The sequence below is a fragment of the Crinia signifera genome, chromosome 5 (assembly GCF_055691185.1).
Source record: "Crinia signifera chromosome 5, ASM5569118v1, whole genome shotgun sequence".
Taxonomy (NCBI): domain Eukaryota; kingdom Metazoa; phylum Chordata; class Amphibia; order Anura; family Myobatrachidae; genus Crinia; species Crinia signifera.
In genome coordinates, this window is record NC_139221.1 from 296,584,800 (window position 1) to 296,603,841 (window position 19,042).

General features: G+C 40.0%; 1 protein-coding gene across 1 annotated transcript in view; it reads right to left on the reverse strand.

Annotated features, from left to right (window-relative positions):
- LOC146081226 (macrophage mannose receptor 1-like) overlaps nt 1-19,042 on the reverse strand; it is a 282,981-nt gene that overhangs the window by 151,357 nt on the left and 112,582 nt on the right. The window lies entirely within an intron of this gene.

Below are 19,042 nucleotides of genomic sequence, written 5' to 3' on the forward strand. Positions count from 1 at the left end.
AATCAAAATTAGATCTCTCAATGTTGGGGGTCTTCATTCACCGGCCAAACGCCGAAAGGTATTGGTATACTTGCAAAAGCAAGCATTAGACATTGCATGCCTTCAGGAAACACATTTACTCCCACCAGAGGTCTTGAAACTTCAAATGTTGAGGTGGAGGGTTTTAGCCTCAGCCCCATATAATTCTAAATCAAGGGGCATAGTGATTTTAGTCTCTAGATCCCTCCCGATTGAGGTCACCTCAGTACAGACTGACACCGATGGCAGATACCTTATAGTAGAAGCCAAGATCAACGGCAAGCCGCACGTCATATGTTCAATATACGCACCTAACACATACTCAAAAATATTTTTCAAGAAAATCATTAGACTGCTCACCCCTTTTATAGACTCCCCCCTAATTCTATGTGGAGACTTCAACCTTACTGCCCATCCAACCCTAGACCGTTCTAATATTCACAGCAAAGTCAGAAACTCCCCTAGAATAAATATTCTGTTTTTAGCAAAAAGCTTACAGCTCACAGATGTCTGGAGAGAACTACACCCCACCCATAGAGAGTATTCATGTTTGTCGGCTGCACACCATACTCTATCACGTATAGATTATATACTTGTCTCTACTAATCTAGTCCCCCAAGTCACGGCAGCGAAAATACACCCCATTATCTTGTCAGATCATGCACTATTACATGTCTCCATACAAACATCCAAAGAACTCTCACCCCATAGATCCTGGAAGTTTCCAGCACACCTCTCTAAATCTCTTCCATTTAGAGAACAGATAACAAAAACCTGGGAGGAATTCCATTATACACATAGAGAATGCCTGGCATCTAACCCCACCCTTTATTGGATGACCGCTAAATCTGTTTTGAGAGGCACAATCTTAGGATATGAAAAAGAGCAGAAAAAACGCCTGACCCATTCATACAAAACCGCACAGAAAACTCTAGAAGACACATTCGCCACATATCTTAAAACACCATCACATACTCATAAATCCAAATACTTGCAGGCAAAATCCACGGTAGAAGACATTTTACAAACCATTACAGATAAGAGTCAGTTCATCGCAAATTACAAATACCATAAATTAGGAAATAAAACGGGTAAACTCCTCTCCAATATTTTAAATTCCACTCGCCCCCCTATGATAGTACATCACCTAAAACAACCAAATGGAGAACTCACAACCTCCAATGCGCAGATAACACAAGTTATGTCGGACTACTACAAAGACATATACTCCAACCCTAAGTCCCCTCCTAACGCCCTTAACGCAGCTTCCAGTAATATCCCCTGCCCACAGGACTTGGACATCTGGAAAGATTTACACTTCCCTCAACTTACAGAGGAATTAACACAAAGCCTAATAAATCCCATTACAGAATCAGAAGTACTAAAAGCAATAAAAGCCTTCAAAACAGCCAAAGCACCAGGCCCAGATGGGTATTCGGGTAATTTTTATAAAATGTTTCCGGATAAAGTAGCGCCCATCCTCGCATCAGTTTTCAACACCATATTAGTGAACAAACAAATTCCTCCTTATTTCAACTCCGCGATCATTAAACTAATTCCCAAACCAGGGAGAGATCTAACCCTCCCGGGATCTTACCGCCCGATCTCACTTTTAAATTGTGACTATAAATTATTAACAAAGATACTGGCAGATAGGCTTAACCCCATTCTCCCTCATATTATCCACAGAGATCAGACAGGCTTCATTTCTGGACGTCACTCTGTAAGGAATGTGAGAAAAGTACTAGCAGTAACACAACACTCCCTATCTCAAGCCACAGATAACACCCCCAAATTAATACTGACTGTTGACGCTGAAAAAGCTTTCGATATGGTGAAATGGCCACATCTCTACCACACCATGTCCAAATTTGGTATCCCACACCATTTCATCTCCTTTCTGCAAACCCTATACACCAACCCCACTTCCCAAATAGCGTGCAACGGCTTCTTATCCCCCCCATTTGAAATCCAGAGAGGCACGAGGCAGGGCTGCCCCCTGTCCCCGCTTCTATTTGCAATAGCTATGGAACCCCTCACCTTAGCCCTAAGAGCTTCTCGAGACTATAAAGGCATATTTGTCCGTCACGAAGAATTAAAATTAGCACTATTCGCTGATGATCTACTACTATTTATCTCAGACCCACTCACATCCATCCCAGCAGTGTTATCCCTAATCAATTCCTTCGGCCCTATATCAGGGTACAAAATAAATGTAGATAAAACTGAAATCCTACCCCTCACACCCCTTACACCGGAACTAGTCTCACACCCCACCATTGCACAATTCAAAACCCAATCAGACAGTATCAAATACCTAGGTATAGTTATAACCAAAAACCCAAACTCTATGTACAAGGCAAATTTCACGCCATTAATTAATAAAATTTCCTCACAACTGGAAATATGGACGAAACTCCCGATCTCACTACTCGGCAGACCTGCAACCCTCAAAAGCATTATTTTCCCTAAAATATTTTATAAACTACAAATGATCCCATGCATTATCCCAAACTCAGACTTACGTCTTCTTGACAAACTAATGTCTAAATTCCTGTGGGCAGGGAAAAAACCCAGGATGTCCCTCAACAAACTAATGCGTCCTAAACCCCAAGGAGGACTCAAAATCCCTAACTTTCTATTCTACTCCTGCTCGATTCATTTTCGATACATAGCAGACTGGATGTATAACAACACTATCTATACAGACTCTAGTCTAGAAGAAAACATATTCTACCCCTTTTCCCCCAGTGCTTTACTACACTCTCCAATATCTAAAATCCAACAGCATCTCCAGAATCATATTCTCTTCAGAGGCACGTATAACGCATGGTCCCTAATCAACCGTAAACTCCAAAGAGACCCCTGTGTCTCCCCTTTTATCCCAATATGGGGGAACCCCAATTTTCCACCCTCCCTGACCAACTCTCAGTACAAAGAGTGGCAACGTAAAGGCCTAGATCTGGCCACCAAACTTTTTGACCCAGGAGGAACCCTTTTCACATTTCAGACCTTAATAGACAAATATGATCTACGAAAATCCCAATTTTATATGTATCTGCAAACACGCCACTACGTGAATTCAATATCCAATTCTATTCTATCACCTGCATACCCTGACCCACTAGAACAGATTTTTATGAAATTACACCACACCAGATTTAAAACATCGCTCATATATGACGTGCTCCTTGCCAAACTCCCAGAATCTCCACTAGAGACTCTATGCCTCTCTTGGGGCAAAGACATTCCTGAGGTGACCTCACCAGCACTACTTTTCAAGACATACCCGAAAGCCCTACAAATTCTGCAATCATCCTACCTACAAGAGGTACACTTCAAAACCATACATCGTCTTTACATTTCCCCCGCCCAAACATATGACCTCTGAAGCCACGGGCGAGTGCTGTAAATGCAGAATGAGCAATGCAAAATTCCTGCACTGCATTTGGGCCTGTACGAAAATATTAAAGTTTTGGCGAAAAACCCTCCACTATATAAACTCGCTTTTGAACATTCAACTAAAACCCGATAAACTTGCATGCCTCTGTCTTAATTTTCAAAACTGGAATATACCCCCGCCAGCTTTGAAATATATACCTCTTATTATCATAATCCTGACAGTAGCAAAAAAAGTCATACTTTCACACTGGATATCACCCACTACCCCAACATTGAGTGAACTTAAGAGTAAATTATTTCAGATTCTTCTATTTGATAAGCACTCACTGATGCTCAATTTATATGAAAACACAGATTCTTTTCTTAATAAATGGAGACCGTTCATCAAATCCTTAGAGCTAACTCAAAGAACACAAGTCTTGACATACATAGATGATACTCAGGGTAAAATGTAATAGGATGAGAGATTCAGAAAGTGAGAGATTTGGTAAGAAATCTCCAGTTTTTTTAAAGTGGCAATCATTTACATGGCAAAAACCAGTGTGATTTTGCAGTGTAAATGATTGCCGCTTTAAAAAGACTGGAGATTTCTTACCAAATCTCTCACTTTCTGAATCTCTCATCCTATTACATTTCACCCTCAGTCTCCATGCTAAAAGACAGACGCCTGTGGAGCTCAACCTCAGCTACGTCCGACCATGAAGCCGCAAAATTCCTCCTAACCCCTCTCACCCTCTCCCCACCTCCTCCTTGTCACGTGTTTGAATTGATTTACCGTTGTCATTTCATTTCTCTATCTGTTACACCTTTTCTTTCTCATCTCCGAAATGTTATATGGTTAATTAACATATTATATGATAGAAATTTCTGGTTCGGAAGATGACAAAAAATGGTGAATTTAAGGAGGCCACCTTCTATGTATCTGGACATATCTATTCTTCTACCTGGAAAATATTACCAGTATTCTGAAGTTTAAAGATATTGTAATTTGTCATATCCAATTCGAAAACATTGGACCGATTTCTTGATTTCTTGTTTATCCTATGTCAGATATGTACCACCCTATGTTCTGTATACATATACCTTTATACTTATAATTTATTATGTCTCCAAATTATGAGAAAAACAATAAAAACTTTAAAACCAAAAAAAAAAAAAGATGTTGAATGCAAAATGGTAAATCATGCTGAAAGCAGTTCTCCATCCTAGCATTGAATACACTCTCGGCAAATCCTAGTGAAAACCCCATTGAAATACACCAGTGACTTGCAGCGAGCATGAAACGGAGAACTGGCTGGCATTCACTGTTCGCTTTCGGCGAACAGTGAACATTGAATAGGGTGAATCAGATTTTCAGTGAAGAAGATTCACCACAAGGAGTGAAAACAGCCCGATTCACCGAAAAACAATGGTGAATCAGGAGCATTTAATACTGCCCTCTGACGTCTAAAAGTCCAAAGTAAAAACAAACATAAATTAAAAAATTAAATAAAATCAAAAGTGTAACCAACTCATTAATAGACAAATATTTAATAGGTAAATATGAGTACTTTTAATAATAAAGAAATTGTATTTAAGGCCAAAGTAGAAACAAACATAAATAAAATAAATACATAAATGAATTTAAAAAATGAAAATAAATATATAAAAAAATGAAGGTAAAAGAATTTTGGCAGCTGCAAAGAAAAAGATATACTGTATACAAATCCTACAAGTCCTTCTTATTAGGAGGCAAATATAGCCTGTCACTACCTCTAACCTCACGGAGATAAACAGTGGCAGTGGAGTGTTGCTGCGGTCTTACAGACAGGAGGTGAATTCCCAGTGGCTCCCGAACCCAGAAGTAGTGGTTTGCGCTCAGCGGCTGTATTCTCCTCATTGCGCATGTGAAGGGCAGGTAGGTGGCGTGCAGGCAGCATTAGTCTCCCCTAGAGGTTCTCCAGCAGTCAAATTAACACGTTACGTACAGTGAACAAACTTTTTTAAGATGTTGAATGTTTAAGAAGATCACTTTTTTATAGTTTAAACTACAGGAAGTAGTCATCTTCCAAGGAAGTGGTCAATACTGCCGTTTGAAGGGAAGTACTGTATGTGCCAGTAAAAGACTGACTTAAATATGGCTAAAAAAAACCTTAAAATGTGGGCTTTATATATAAAATTCGGGTGCCAAAGTATGGGTAAATAAAATAAGATCAGGATATACTGTATGTCTAAAAACAAAAATAGAAATACAAAAAAAAATAGAAATACAAAAAAAAATATATATAATAAATAACTATAAATAAATACAATTAAAAATAATAAGAATAATGAAGAAATAGACTGAAAATACCAGTGCTTTATACAGATGTGTCCACATACACCATGGCTATTTTTCTCAATTAAGCACAACATGCAAAACACGGCTTAGCATTTCCAAATGTAGCAAGAAAATGGATTTGTATAAAGTAATAGATTAGAGTAAATTTTTTTTATACATGGCACAATAAAACCAAGATGTACTGTATGTGAACACATCTGTATGTAAAATACTAATAGCAGAAAATAAATTTGTTAATTTAAAATATATTATAAGTAGGCATTCAAATCAAAATTGATGTTCATTCCTTTAGGTTGTAAGTTTGTAGGGTACTTATGTAGTATCTGGGCGCCCGATTTTAAAATCGGGTCGGAAAAATCCGATATTGCATGCGATGCGATGTGATTTTCCATAGCATTCAATGTTAACATAGTCATGTTCATTTCCCCACTATCCAAGTGGGCATAGAGTTGATTTTAAAAAGGGTGGCGAGCGCAGCGAGCCACTGAGCCCGAAGTGTGGTGAGTGCAGCGGATTACTTAAAATGTTTTCCGCGTCCCCTCGCCATGCTTCGGGCTCGGTGGCTCGCTGCGCTCGCCACACTTTATAAAATCAGCTCTATGCTCACTTGGATAGTGGGGAAATAAACAGGACCTTGTTAACATTGAATCCTACTCAAAATCAAATCGCATCGCATGCGATATCGCATCCGATATCAGATGCGATTCAATGCGATTTTGCCGCAAATCGCGTTGAATCGCATCTGATTGTATGCCTTAAGGTAAAGCATACAATCACAAAATCGGGCGCTCAGATGCTACAAAAGTACCGTTTGTAGTTCAAAGATCCATTTTGATTTTGTCTTTCTTAGATTTTTGATAAAGTCGCCACCTCTCCAATGTCTCTCAATTTTCTTAATTCCAATTTATTGAATGCCTTTTGGATTGCAGGACTGTTTTTCACAGAAAAGGTTGGACAAACTGTGGGTAGTCAGCCCTTTTTTGAGGTTATATAATGCTCTGCAAATAGATTTTAATCTTCCTTTTAATATGATTCTCATATTGTTGTCCGCATGGGCATTGTATGAAATTAATTGCTCCTTCTACGTCGCATGAAATGTATTTTTCGTTTGTGTTGATATGAAGGGGTTGATGGGTTTTATTGAAGTGTTGTGTCCTTCTTTACAGGTTCTACAGTTGTGACATTGATGGAATCCTTTTGTTTTATTAGTGGAACTAGTTGAGACTGGTTCTATATAACTCAAGACTAGCTCTTATTGTAGATTTTATGCACATTTGTAAATAATATGTAGTTTATCTAGCAGTAGAATTTTCAGGTCTTCGGCAACTTGAGGATTTTGCCAATTTTTTGTGGATGTTTTCTATAGAATGATGGTTACTTTGGAATTGGGGATGAACATTAAATCTTGGTTGTGGTTACTAGTTCCCGGCTTGCAGGCACGCAGTGCCATAATTTACGAGGTCCTGAAAATGTATTGTTAGACCATATGCCATTGTCTTCCCAAGACAAGAAAAACAAGACAAACAGATTGAAGCAAAATGTGGGTCCATAGCTGTCCCATAGGTCTGTAGATAAAATCGATTGTCTTTCCAAAAGTATTTGTGTTAAAGAATTAAATCGATTGTTTCCATAATGAAATTGATTTTATCCGTTGGCATAGTAGATTTTGTGAGATAGTGCCGGCTATGTTGGCATCCTTCTGAGTTGTGTATGCTAGTATATAAGGAATGTACATCACTTGTTCCTAGAATGAATTTGTCTTTTCATTCAATGTCTTTTAGAACTTGGAGAATGTGGATGTTGTCTAAGATAGCTAAGTGTAACCAACTCATTAATAGACAAATATTTAATAGGTAAATATGAGTACTTTTAATAATAAAGAAATTGTATTTAAGGCCAAAGTAAAAACAAACATAAATTAAATAAATACATAAATGAATTTAAAAAATGAAAATAAATATATAAAAAAATGAAGGTAAAAGAATTTTGGCAGCTGCAAAGAAAAGATATACTGTATACAAATCCTACAAGTCCTTCTTATTAGGATGCAAATATAGCCTGTCACTACCTCTAACCTCACGGAGATAAACAGTGGCAGTGGAGTGTTGCTGCGGTCTTACAGACAGGAGGTGAATTCCCAGTGGCTCCCGAACCCAGAAGTAGTGGTTTGCGCTCAGCGGCTGTATTCTCCTCATTGCGCATGTGAAGGGATGGTAGGTGGCGTGCAGGCAGCATTAGTCTCCCCTAGAGGTTCTCCAGCAGTCAAATTAACACGTTACGTACAGTGAACAAACTTTTTTAAGATGTTGAATGTTTAAGAAGATCACTTTTTTATAGTTTAAACTACAGGAAGTAGTCATCTTCCAAGGAAGTGGTCAATACTGCCGTTTGAAGGGAAGTACTGTATGTGCCAGTAAAAGACTGACTTAAATATGGCTAAAAAAACCTTAAAATGTGGGCTATATATATAAAATTCGGGTGCCAAAGTATGGGTAAATAAAATAAGATCAGGATATACTGTATGTCTAAAAACATAAATAGAAATACAAAAAAAAAAAAAAAAATAGAAATACAAAAAAAAATATATATATAATAAATAACTATAAATAAATACAATTAAAAATAATAAGAATAATGAAGAAATAGACTGAAAATACCAGTGCTTTATACAGATGTGTCCACATACACCTTGGCTATTTTCCTCAATTAAGCACAACATGCAAAACACGGCTTAGCATTTCCAAATGTAGCAAGAAAATGGATTTGTATAAAGTAATAGATTAGAGTAAATTTTTTTTATACATGGCACAATAAAACCAAGATGTACTGTATGTGAACACATCTGTATGTAAAATACGGTACTTGTTTCCTAGCACGGCCACACCGATTTACATCGGGGTGGTCGTGTCGGAAAAATCTGGTTGATCGCATCACATGCGATTTGGTCGCATGCGATGCGATCGACGCGACCGACCCGATTTTCGACCTGATTTTTTGATTGAATGAAATGTAAATCGGGTCCCTGGGACCCGATTTTACATTGAATTCAATGTAAAATATTCCCTAGACCCCCAAATTTAACGACGTAAACCCCACCCCACGATAGATGCCAACCCGAAGCGTGGCGAGCGCAGCGAGCCCGGGAGGGGCGGCGGTGCGCGTCCTCCGACCTTTTCATTCCCCTACTATCCACTAGGGCGTGGAGTGAGAATAGAATAGTGTTTACGAGCGCAGCGAGCCACCGAGCCCGAAGCGTGGCGAGCGGACGCGGATACCTGTGAAGCCCGCGAAGGGATGCGTTTACCTGTGAAGGTATCCGTGTCCCCTCGCGGGGCTCGCTGCGCTCGCCACGCTTCGGGCTTGGTGGCTCGCTGCGCTCGCCACACTATTCTATTCTCACTCCACGCCCTAGTGGATAGTAGGGGAATGAAAAGGTCGGAGGACGCGCACCGCCGCCCCTCGCGGGCTCGCTGCACTCGCCACGCTTCGGGTTGGCGTCTATCGTGGGGTGACGACGGGGACATCTATAATGTGAAATGGGTCATATTGGCCCATTTCACATTTTTCAAATTTTTTTAAAGGTGAGATGGACTTAATCAAGTCCATCTCATCTTGTGCCATTATAATGGCACAAGACCGACGCGATCCTCACGATTTCAATGTTAAAAAATATTTTAACATTGAAGCCTATGGGGAAATCGGGGGCATCGCGTCGGTCGCGTCGGGACCAATGTTAATGGTCCCGACCGACGCGATGCCCCCGATTTTGTACCTTTGCCGGCAAAATGGACCTGATTTCAAAGGAAATCGGGTCCATCGTGTGGATCGTGTACCTTAACTTAAAGGTACACGATCCATAAGATTGTGGCCGTGCTAGGAAACAAGTACCTAAAATACTAATAGCAGAAAATAAATTTGTTAATTTAAAATATATTATAAGTAGGCATTCAAATCGGATCGCACTTAAAAAATCTTGGTGCGCTCATACCTATACTGCCTCCTTCACGTCCTCCTCCAGGGGAGTTGCGGTTCTGATCAAAAAATCGCTTGCCTTTACATGTAAGAGGGTGAGCATCGATGAAGCAGGCTGCTTTGTCTTTTTAGACTGCGAAATCGACTCTAGACGACTATTGATATTGAGTGTATATGTACCCCCTCCATTCTCATATCAGATCTTGTTGAAAGCAATAGAATTTGCGGCACTTTCCCCGGAAGTGCCGATAATTTCTATGGGGGATTTCAATAATGTAATAGACCCAGTGTTAGACCGGTGGAAGAGAGGTACCTCGGGAAGTGGGGGCCAAAGTAGGAGTTTTGCTAACTTTATTAGGGACGTAGGATGGGTAGATATTTGGAGGGAATGTAACCCAACTACACAACAATATACCTGTTTCTCTACCTCCTATACTGCTTTCTCCCGTATTGATTTTATTCTAGTCTCTAGAGAACTGACTTCGAGGGTAAAGAAAATTGAACATAAGGCACGTGGAATATCGGATCACTCCCCAGTATACTTAGAACTTACAACTGAAAATGATAGGGGCTCTAGTTTCTGGAGTCTAAATCCCAACTGGCTCCACCGCTTCGAGGCTGGGTCAGGTTTCGAGGCACAATGGCAGGAATTCTGGGTCCTCAACTGCGAAACGGCTGCTCCCCCTATAATCTGGGATGCCCTTAAGGCATTTTTGCGCGGTACTTTTAAGAAAGCTATCGCACAAATTAAAAAAACTTCTAGAGCGGATATAAGGGAAAAGGAAACGAATTCCCTTTTCCTTGAAAAGGAATATATTAGCAATAAACAGGATCCCGCGTATCAGACCTGGCAGGAGGCACAATTAAGATGGCTAGAGGCAGTGGAAAGGGAGAATCAAGAAATTATGGCCCATATATCCCACATTAGATATCAGAACTCAGATAAATCAGGGAAATATTTAGCCTTACTGGCCAAAGCTGAACACACTACCAGTATAATATTAAAAATAAGGGACAGTGCAGGTAATTTGGTCAGCTCCACCCCAGAGATAGGGGAAGCATTTAAAGACTACTTCTCCAGTTTTTATAGGACTAGGCTAAAGGCCAATGCGGCAGATATAGTAGATTACATTAAACAAATTAAATTACCCCGTCTTGCAGAGGAGGCTAAAATAGAACTAGATGCCCCTATAACTATTGAGGAGATAAAAACCGCCATTAACGATCTTCCGAGAGGTAAGGCTTCAGGTATAGACGGCATTCCCCCAGAGGTTTATAAACAATATAAAGACACCTTAGTACCTATGCTGTGGGAAACACTGGTGAATTGTTTTGATTCTGGATCTTTGCCAGACACAATGAAAGAGGCTAAAGTGGCCCTAATATTGAAGGAAGGCAAAGACCCACAATCAATGGAGTCATACAGACCCATTTCGCTAATTAACATAGAGGCCAAAATATTAGCTAAAATCCTAGCAAGGAGGCTCAATCGTCATATTTCCTCTTTAGTCCATCCGGACCAAACCGGCTTTATGCCGGGGAAGTCCACAACAAGCAATCTTAGAAAGCTGTTTAGCCACCTCCAAATGCAAACAGGAGGCGATAATCCGGCTGCTATTGCGTCACTGGACGCAACAAAGGCATTCGATGCAGTGGAGTGGCCTTACTTGTGGACAGTTCTCCAAACATTCGGGCTGGGCCCCAGCTATATTAAATGGATACAAATGCTATATCATGAGCCACGGGCTAGAATTGCGGTGAATGGGTGGACATCCCCAGCCTTCCCACTGGAAAGAGGGACTAGGCAGGGGTGTCCCCTATCTCCCGTTTTGTTCGCCCTGGCGATTGAGCCGCTAGCATGTGTACTGAGGCAGTACCATCGACCGATCGGTCTAGAATATGAGGGGGTCCGTGAAACGGTCTCACTATATGCGGATGACCTTTTGATCTACATGTCGGATCATAAATCTATGCTCCCCATAGTTTTGGAACTAATCGGGAGATTTGGATACTACTCCGGATTTAGTGTAAATTGCTCGAAATCGATAATTTTTCCATTAGGAAAACGGGGCGATGAGGCACAGATAGGGACATCCTCATTACAATGGGTCGAAACATTCAAATACCTTGGGGTTATTATCTCCAGATACCCTGATGGATTCATGCGGCTGAATGTTTCTCCTCTATTGGATTGGTTGAAAGCTAAAATAAAATCATGGAAGAAACTTCCATTGATTGTCTCTGGTAGGATCAACTTGATTAAAATGGTGGCCCTTCCTAAAATTCTGTATGTAATTCAACACTCGCCCATTTATTTACCCAAATCCGTATTTAGGAAGTTCAACAGCATGATCTCATCGTTTATCTGGAGGGAAGCCCGGCCCAAAGTGCGCCTAAACAATTTGATGAGGCCTAGAGGGAAAGGGGGACTTGGTCTCCCCGACCTCAGAAAGTACTATGTAGCGGCCCAATTGACGCAATTAAGGCCATGGATAGCCCAAGAAGTTGAAGGAAATAGCATTGCGACCTCACTGGTCTCTAGGTCTACACCAGGTAAAACTCCTTTGGGGAGGATACTGATAGGGTCAGCAATGGCTCGAGATGTTCCCCTGGTGGTCCAAGCTATTAAAATTTGGAAGGAGGCCCATCAAGGGCTGGAAAGCGGCCTAACGGATAGTGAATATTCATTAGATATGCTGCTTTCAGAAACCGAATATAAAGACCTACAGATCAGGGAGGTCTGGGAGGCATATTCCATTAAGAAAGTAGCGCAGCTATATAATTCAACTAGTCTGAAAACATTTGAGCAACTGAGGGCACAATGTGGAGTGCCGAATTCATATTTCTTTCGTTTCCTACAGCTCAGGGATGTATTACATCAGTACTATCCCGGTCAAATCCCCTTATTCGGGGACTCTCCCCTAAAATCAATATTAAAATCAATAAACAGTAAGAACTTAATTTCTCGCATCTATAAAATATTAGGTGAAAGTGGACAGGAAGCAGGGCTGAACGCAATAAGAGAGAAATGGGAAGGGGACGTGGGGCCCCTGAGTGTAGAGGAGTGGAAGGAAGCGATGGGTTCGATAAACAAAGCCACAAATGCCCTCAATGTCCAGCAGATCCAACTTTTTATATTCTATAGAGCCTATTTGTCGAAAACAACTATGTCGAAATTTAGGGGCCAAATGTCCATTAATTGTCCCAAATGTAGATCAGCCCCAGGTACGTTTATACATTTACTATGGGAATGTGGGGTGACTGCCGGTTACTGGGATCGAATTAAACAGGCAATGATAGACACGGGCTGTAGGACCGAAGAGCTTACCATTAAGTGTTGCCTACTAGGAATAGTTGGGGGGAAAATAGGGGCGGATAAAAAGAGCTATATAATAAACTTGTGCTCGCTAGCAAAGGTGATTATTAGCAGGACCTGGATGGCAAGTGAGGGCCCAGATTTTAATAAATGGGTTGCCTTAGTTAACTATATCTATAGACAAGAAAAAACATTATATAGCGCAAGGAGGGGGGAAGTTAAATTTGAAAAGGTATGGGGGAACTGGGGTAAAAGTAGACACTTTCACTAATATAATGGCACTTATATACGCACATTTTTATATTTTCTTAACATGTTCTGTTTCTAAGTGGCTCTCGAGACATAGTCACAGATCTTTTAGCACTGTATTTCCTTCAACATAGATGTTCTTTATTAGTAGTGTATTTTCATTATGAATCATCTTTGTTAATACTCCTACTATCTTTTCTTCTATTGCTACACCAATTATAATATTATGGTCACTTAATAAAAGGACGATGGATATAGCAACCTAAGGATGAGTTGTAGTTTACTGGGTAATATCACGATTATTATAGTTGCTTCGACGGGGTTTCCCCCTCTATCTTTCCTTATATTATACCTTATCTTCCTCCTTGTTGTTATGAGTGCTTGCCCTCCTGTAATTACGATCCTCTCAACTAATAGTACGTTAGGCGTAATAAGTTAAGGCCCGCGCAAACCCCCCCCCTCCCCACTAAAACCGATGGCCTGATACCCCACACTATCCCATGATATTATTACGCAGGGACAGATAGCCTGTATAGTATTCTCTTATGGTTTAAGCTGATTTCCGGAGTGCTGGCTGAGCAACACAAGATTAAATAAAAGTTAAAGCAATGGAGTAAGAGGACCGCGATGCATAATTATAAGGAATATATTTGTATTAGTGTAAATGTAATGTCTGTACTATACGAGTGTTATTTTTATGATGTATGTCTTTTTGTAAAATTGAAATAAAGAAAAAGAGTTAAAAAAATAAGTAGGCATTCAAATCAAAATTGATGTTCATTCCTTTAGGTTGTAAGTTTATAGGGTACTTATGTAGTATCTGGGCGCCCGATTTTAAAATCGGGTCGGAAATATCCGATATTGCATGCGATGCGATGCGATTTTCCATAGCATTCAATGTTAACATAGTCATGTTCATTTCCCCACTATCCAAGTGGGCATAGAGTTGATTTTATAAAGCGTGGCGAGCGCGGCGAGCCACCGAGCCCGAAGTGTGGTGAGTGCAGCGGATTACTTAAAATGTTTTCCGCGTCCCCTCGCCATGCTTCGGGCTCGGTGGCTCGCTGCGCTCGCCACACTTTATAAAATCAACTCTATGCTCACTTGGATAGTGGGGAAATGAACAGGACCTTGTTAACATTGAATCCTATGCAAAATCGAATCGCATTGCATGCGATATCGCATCCGATATCGGATGCGATTCAATGCGATTTTGCCGCAAATCGCGTCGAATCGCATCTGATTGTATGCCTTAAGGAAAGTCATACAATCACAAAATCGGGCGCCCAGATACTACATAAGTACCGTTTGTAGTTCAAAGATCCATTTTGATTTTGTCTTTCTTAGATTTTTGATAAAGTCGCCACTTCTCCAATGTCTCTCAATTTTCTTAATTCCAATTAATTGAATGCCTTTTGGATTGCAGGACTGTTTTTCACAGAAAAGGTTGGACAAACTGTGGGTAGTCAGCCCTTTTTTGAGGTTATATAATGCTCTGCAAATAGATTTTAATCTTCCTTTTAATATGATTCTCATATTGTTGTCCACATGGGCATTGTATGAAATTAATTGCTCCTTCTATGTCGCATGAAATGTATTTTTCGTTTGTGTTGATATGAAGGGGTTGATGGGTTTTGTTGAAGTGTTGTGTCCTTCTTTACAGGTTCTACAGTTGTGACATTGATGGAATCCTTTTGTTTTATTAGTGAAACTAGTTGAGACTGGTTCTATATAACTCAAGACTAGCTCTTATTGTAGATTTTATGCACATTTGTAAATAATATGTAGTTTATCTAGCAGTAGAATTTTCAGGTCTTCGGCAACTTGAGGATTTTGCCAATTTTTTGTGGATGTTTTCTATAGAATGATGGTTGCTTTGGAATTGGGGATGAACATTAAATCTTGGTTGTGGTTACTAGTTCCCGGCTTGCAGGCACGCAGTGCCATAATTTACGAGGTCCTGAAAATGTATTGTTAGACCATATGCAATTGTCTTCCCAAGACAAGAAAAACAAGACAAACAGATTGAAGCAAAATGTAGTTCCATAGCTGTCCCATAGGTCTGTAGATAAAATCGATTGTCTTTCCAAAAGTATTTGTGTTAAAGAATTAAATCGATTGTTTCCATAATGAAATTGATTTTATCTGTTGGCATAGTAGATTTTGTGAGATAGTGCCGGGTATGTTGGCATCCTTCTGAGTTGTGTATGCTAGTATATAAGGAATGTACATCACTTGTTCCTAGAATGAATTTGTCTTTTCATTCAATGTCTTTTAGAACTTGGAGAATGTGGATGGTGTCTAAGATAGCTATGTTGCTGGATAACGAGGGGTTGCAAAAATGAAACTACTGTATGAATTTGGAGAGATTGGCTAAAATTGATTGGATACCAGAAATTATTTGTCTGCCTAATTGTTTATGAAAGTATTTATGACTTTTTGGAAGACAATAAAAAAGGTGGGTATTTTGGGGTGTTCCTTTTTTTATAAAAATAAATTTGTTCTTGTGGTTTGTGCCTAAGTGTAGGCCATCTTCAATCAAAACTTTTTTTTGGGATCTTTATTGAGAATCTCATACTTGGTGGTGTCCAAAAGTAGAGGTGATACCTCTGCCATATACTGTAGTTCTCTTTATTGAGAATAAGTACTCCTCCTCCCTTTTTGGCTTGTTTTAGGACCATGGACTGGTCTGTTTTGAATTTGATGAGTGCAGTTTTCTCTCCTTTTGCAAGGTTTTAGCTTGTTTTCGGATAGTCTAGAAGATTGTTGATTTCTATTTCAACAAGTTTCAGGAAAGTATCAATCTGGGGGCCTTTGCAAAATGTTAAATTGAATGTTGACAACAATTATACTTTTCTCCTATTATTATTTTTACATATAAAACACTGGTATTTTCTCTTTCTTCATTATTTGTATTTATTTATATTTATTTTTATATTTATTTTATTTTGTACGTTTATTTCTATATACATACAGTATATCCTAATCTTAGTTTACCCATATTTTGGCATCTGAACTTTATATATAACCTGCATTTTAAGGGGTTTTTTTTTGTCATATTTAATGCAATCTTTTACTGGCACATGCTTCTCTCCAAAAAGCAGTTGTGAACACTTCCTTGGTAGATGACAACCTCCTGTTTTTTAATAACATTTAACTTATTTAAAAAAAGTCTTTTTAAACATTCAATATCTTGAAGTGGTGCGTTCAGCACACAAAACACATTTATTTGACTGATGGAAAACCTCTAAGGAGACTAACTCTGCCTGCCTCGTGCTTGTGCGCATTGAGGAGAAGACAGCCACCCCTCTCAAGCCGCTAATTCCAGGTTCGGGTGGCCACCAGGAATTCACCTCCTGTCCGCAAGACTGTAGAAAAACTCGACTGCCACTCTTTATCTCCTTGAGGAAAAGGGACCTTGACAACATTGGTTAGAGGTAGGGACAGGCTAGCTTTGGCTCCTAAAATTAAGGCCTCCTCACTTCTCCCAAAAGGAGATGTATACATTATATATCTTTACTTGCAGGTTCAAAAAAATTTTTATCTTCATTTTTTATTTTCATTTTTCAGTTTTATTTTCATTTTTTTGTTTTATTTTTATTCATGTTTGTTTTTACTTTAGCCTTAAATACATTTTCTTTATTACAAATAATGCTCATATTTACCTATTAAATAATTATCTATGTTAATGAGCTGCTGGTTTACACAGAGCACAGTCAAATACTTTTATTAATTATTTGAAGGACAAAAATTATTATTTGAAATAAAAAGCATTATTTCTAACCTTGCCAATATCTTGACTATGATTAATTTAGCATCAGATAAATAGATGTAAAACACAAAATTGTCTGGGTGACCCCAAACTTTTGAACGGTAGTGTATATTGAGTGAATTAGCTTTTTAATAAGGGTATGCTCAAGTTGCTACCCCATGTGGAGGACTGTGTGCTTATGCGACTACCTAACTTGGATGTATGCCATTTGATTGAGCAGAATCACCTACACTCATACTACATCAGATATGCCAAAACTCATCTTGAAAGCTATACACTTGGACAAGCAAAGTCCTTGGAAGACATGGAGTCCACCATTCTCAGCACCGCTACCATATATAATTAACATTTGTACTTTGGGGTACAAGATACCATATCCACTTAGGCATCGAGATACTCCAATTCCCACAGCAAGTGATTTCTTACATCTTTACATACAGTATATACAGATGGGTCAGGGTCCATCTTTGCAGGGGATGGCGCTGGCGTCGCCAGCCGCCATCCCCCGCCAGCGCCATGGTGATGGTGAGAAGGGGACGCGCGCGCACGAGAGGCGCGCGCGTCCCCTTCCGACGGCGCTTCGATCCGTTCCCCCGGGTCCCCGCCGCCTGCCCGCACCCCCCCTAACCCCCCCTAACCCTGTCCGTCTCCCTGAGGCGGAGACGGACAGGGTTTTCCGTCGCGCCAGCGACGGAGACTGAGACGCGCGTGCGCGTGAGACGCACGTGCGTCTCGGTCTCCTCGCTGGCGAGGCTGCTGGCGGGTCGCCAGCGCGTACGTTCTGGCGACCCGCCAGCAAGGATGGGATACATAACATACTGTACTGATTTAAATACTCCATGGTATATTATCATATATAAAATTACATATATACAGTACTATATTACTACATCCAAAAGTGATGCGGCACTCGTACCTTCATTCCAAAGTAATAGAACTTTGCCCGTGCTGCACCCCTTCCGTGTAACGCACTCCCTCGCTCCATTAGACTCTCTACGACCTTGCAAAGCTTCAAACGGGCACTGAAAACTCACCTATTCATCAAAGTGTACCCTTCCACTGCATAAACTAGCTGGTTCTCCGACCCCTTGCCTGTTTACATCCTACTATCTAGCCACCACCCACTTACTTGCACCTCTTGTAATCTGTCTGTCTCCCCTTCCTACCAGATTGTAAGCTCCTCCGAGCAGGGCCCTCTACCCTCCTGTTGTCAAAGCCCACTTCTCTTCACATTTCACTCACAGCTCTCCTTTACTCCAACACTCAGTGACCATCTTCGTCTGCATACCCATCTCCAACATTGGCCTCAAGCCTCTAGTTGTATGTTGATTGAGTCCTCACTACTTACATTTAAGCTGTAATGTGTATTGAACTGTGGTGCTCTTTATTTGTACTCTACTTTGTTATTTATTCAATGTTATGCCAAGTTTTGTCTCCCTGTATTGTTCCTTTGTACGGCACTGCGAAACACTTGTGGCGGCTTATAAATAAAATTATAATAATAATAATAATAATAATATGGAAAACGCCAGCTTTGATTAATGTTTCAATTTTGGTAAATTGTCAGCAGGTTATAAAAATACAAAACAAACATACCTATATGTAACAGGTATGTTTGCTTTGTATTTTATATCCTGATGACAATTTACTACAATTGAAACGTTGATGAAATCTGGCGTTTTCTGTTTAACGTACGAATGGAGTTACGAGTGCCGCACCGCTGTTGGATGTATTTTGCTATATATTTTGCTATCTTTGTGAAGGCACCAGCCACAGTTACTTTATTACTGGGAGTGCTGTACTATCTATATAAGTCTATACTATATTACTACTATATAACCTTATCATTATCTGTATCTGCTTGAACTATTATTGTGAGGGCATTCATGTTGTTCCTTGTGCTGGCAACTTCAACAAGGACTACTGTGACATACCCATATGAAAGCAGATTAAACAACTTTATCTTACTTCTCCCCAGTGACCTGTCCCATCC